Consider the following 4035-nt stretch of genomic DNA (forward strand, 5'->3'; position numbering starts at 1 on the left):
AGGCTGAGAAACAACATTACATCTTTCAAGCAAATGGAAGATGAAAACCTTTATGAAGCTTGGGAGTGATTTAAGGATTTGCTATGAAAATGTCTGATGCTTGGTTTCCAACACTAGCTGCAAACGTAGATATTCTAAAATGGACTTAACATTCAAACAAGGATGGTTGTAGATGTTTCTGCCAATAGAGTATTTTTGGACAAGTCTTATAACAAAGCTTATGATATATTGGAGAGGTTTTTTAACAATGACTATTAATACCCCAATATAAGGATTATGTCGGGTAGACGTGTTGTTGCATCAGTGGACAACGATGCTCTAAACACACTGACCACACATGTGACAACATTGACTAAAATGATGAAGATAATGAGAAAGCCTAAAGGTATATATAAGGTAAAAGCAAATTCTTTTGTCAATTTTGTTTATTGTGGTGATAACCATAACTTTGAAGAATATCCAAAAAATCCCAATCTATGTATTTTGTGAGAAATTATAACAGGAATAATAATATCAACACATATGGGAACACCTATAATCCAAATTTCCAAAATCATCACAACTAAACTCCGACATTTCAATTAAATTTTGGGAATACACAGCATTATCAGCAGTAATAGTATACACAACAATAGTCGATGTTGTAATATCAATAGTCATCTTATCAGACAATGCAACCGCAACAACGCTACTATCAGCATAGTTACCAAGGGTTATCTTTCAACCATGCTTCATCATCAAATTCATTTGAGTCTCTACTGAAGGAGTACATCTCAAGAAAAAAAAGTTATGATCCAAAGCTAGCTAGTCATCATCACTGAGAGCATTAGAGAATCAAGTTGGACAAATGGTTAATGTTTTGAGCAATAGGCCATATGAAGCATTATCGAGTGATACTGAAGTTCTTAAGGTGAATAAAAATGTGCATTCCAAGGTTATCACAACGAGAAGTGAACTCCAAATTAGGAACCATGATGATAACAAAAAGAAAGAGGATGAGAGGTAGACAACAATCAAAAGGTAAGGAACTAGAAAAGGTGATTAAATCACCTAGAGTTAATGCTAAAAAAAAGGATTCAGAACAGTACTTCTGGCACATTGCCTCTAGAAATGCCAAAAACACTGCCTATGATGTCACCAGTATTACCGGTGCAGCATAATCCATGACCTCCACCTCCATTTCCTCAACGATTCCAGAAAAGCAAGGAAGACTGAAAATTTAGAAAAAAAAATTATGTGTTGTAATAATTGAACATTAACATACCATTGATGGAAGCATTGAGAAAATGCCAAACTACGTTAAATTTATGAATGAGGTATTTTCCAAGAAACATAGGATTTGTGATTTTGAGACTGTTGTACTCACTAAAGGGTGTAGCGCCATTGTCACGAGCAAATTGCCCCAAAAGTTAATGGATCTAGGGAGTTTTATTTTCCCTTGTTATATTAGAAATCAATACATATGTAGAGCTTTGTGTGACTTAGGTTCCAGCATTAACTTAGTGCATTTGTCTATTTTCAGGAAACTTGGGATTGGTAAAGCACAACCCACAACAGTTACACTTCAACTTGTTAACCGATCCATTATCCATCCAGAAGACAAGATTGATAATGTGTTAATGTGAGTGGAAAAATTTATCTATCTAATGGATTTCATTGTATTGGACTGTAAAGCCGGAAAAATGTGCCTATATACTAAGAAGACCATTCCTTGCTACTAGAAGAACATTAATCGATGTTAAAAAGAGAGAACTAATATTGTGTTTCAATGACCAACAAATTACATTCAATGTGTTTGACCCTCTACAATGTGATGAAGAAGATAAATGTCATGCTATTGACATTTTCGAAGAAATAGTACAAAATAAATTAGATAAATGTGGGAGCATTGAAGAACTCTTTAATATTGATGCGACAAAAGAAGACTCATACGAGCCAGAAGGGAATCAATGCTTCTAGATTGATCTTGGCATCAACAAAAGTTCTATACTAATAATGTCGAAAACAGTCGCAGCATGAACACCTGAGCAAAGCTGCAAATGCTACCATGGTGCATAATAAAACAGCGGCAACGAGGGCAATGAGGAAGGATTCACAAGGCTTTGACGATGAATGCTCTCATCTAAAAATTCACCTCGTCAAGTCACATCATTTCTATGGTTACAATGAAGAAGTGTGCTTTATGGATATTTCTGCAAGCAATGGTTTTATTGTGAACAATGTTTTGATTCCACATGTACAAAGGACTTGGAGCACCACGATTATGTCACAACAACCTTTGACAAACAAAAAGAGTTATTATTTAGAGCCTTTTTATTTAGGTTTATGTTTGCAATTTAGCATATTAAGATCATATTTAGAATGTTTTTAGTTAATTTTACATTACATGCATTGTTGAGAGTGATTTAGTAATTTTTGGATTAATTATGATATTTTGATGTGATAATGTTACCTGATGTTTTGACGTTGTCTGATGTTACAGTTGTTGTTGTGCGCTAATGCGAGGTAGAATTGTTGGGTTGTTGCTGTAGCAATCGAAGCGCGGGTAGAAAGTTGTTGCCAGCTGGACAGAATCCTAATATTGAAATAACTAAAAAGTAGAAAGAAGTCTTAATGGAAAACGAGTCTCAATTTAATGTAGACTTAAATTCTACTTTTCAAGGTTTTTATTTTTATATAAAGAAGGTGGTTGCATTTAATTAGGGAGAGCTTTCTTGGGTTTCATTTTATTCTTTTCTTTTCTCCACCGTTAGTCATGTCCACTTAGGTAATTTTCGGGAGGAACAACAGCTGGACGTGAAGGAAAAAGTCAAAGCACCGAGAGGTGGTGGCTGGTGATCGACGAAAGCATCAATGTCGAGAACGATAAAATAATTCCGAGATGAAGTTTTATTTTTGTTTAGTTGAAACACTCTTTAATTTTTGTGAGATTTGTTAAACCTTAGATGCATATGATTTTAAATATATTTTCAGAATTTCATGTTCAATTAATTTTATCCATTAATTCGATTGGTGTTTGCTCGATTTTATCAAGGCTTTTAATATAGAGATATATAATTGCCCATTCCATTGCATCGAGTGTTGAGTGGCATTTTCAGAGCATTAAGTGGGTATAGAGATATAGCACTGTTATGAGTTTTTGGATGGAGATATCGAGAGAGGAAAAACTGCTATGTTAATGTTAGACACATCGATCTTATTGTTGTGGCATGAGTTTAACAAAACCCTAATCTTTAGCTTGAACTGATCCATTGCTTTCATTGTCGCTATTATGATTCCCTTCATCCCTTCATATATTTATTTGCATATTTATTTTAGCTATTATATTTTTATTGCTTTGTTCCCAGCATCACCCGCACAATTTTGTTATTTTACTTACTTAGTTCTATTGCAATTGTTTGAGTAATACTGATCTATATGGATACGACACTCGATGCATTAATTTTCATCAACTTTATTACTTGATACGATAATGTATGCCTGAACTAATTGTTGTTACATTATTCGAAGCATCAATTCTCCCTAAAACAAACCCAAATCAAAATACTGCCTTTTAGTTCCATAATGGGCTCAACCTAAGCCCAAACCAATCCATACTTTGACAAGTACTTCTCCTAGGCTTATTGGGTTTATATAATTCTCTCTCGCGTTAGCTTGAAACTCCTAACCTGGAAATCGGGACGTGACAATATTAGTATGTCTTCATTAAGGGTATTGATGATGGTCACAAGTTGATTTTCTCAACTGTGTATGACAACAATGAAGGAGCTGATAGGAAGATTTTGTGGCAACACTTACGATATATGGACAGTACCGTTAGTTCTATTCCATGGATTCTAGATGGCAATTTTAACATTTTCCTTGATCCTGCTAAAAGTTCTGATTTTGAGTCAAGGGGTTTGTTAATACATACATAAGGAATTTTCAAGTGTATGGAGGATTTAGGGCTGATGGATCAACCATTTTATGGTCCTAAGTTCATTTGGCCCAATAAACAAATGTGAATTTTTTAGTTAGGAATTGGGTAGAGTGCTC

General features: G+C 34.4%; 1 non-coding gene across 1 annotated transcript; it reads right to left on the reverse strand.

Moving 5' to 3' along the window:
* Positions 1 to 107, reverse strand: LOC120120784. Its single transcript, XR_005515933.1, has one exon. It is a non-coding gene; the product is annotated as a small nucleolar RNA R71 (small nucleolar RNA).
* Between the last annotated feature and the right edge of the window lie 3928 nt (positions 108 to 4035).

This window comes from Hibiscus syriacus, unplaced genomic scaffold (assembly GCF_006381635.1).
Source record: "Hibiscus syriacus cultivar Baekdansim isolate YM2019G1 unplaced genomic scaffold, ASM638163v2 tig00110347_pilon, whole genome shotgun sequence".
Classification (NCBI taxonomy): Eukaryota; Viridiplantae; Streptophyta; class Magnoliopsida; order Malvales; family Malvaceae; genus Hibiscus; species Hibiscus syriacus.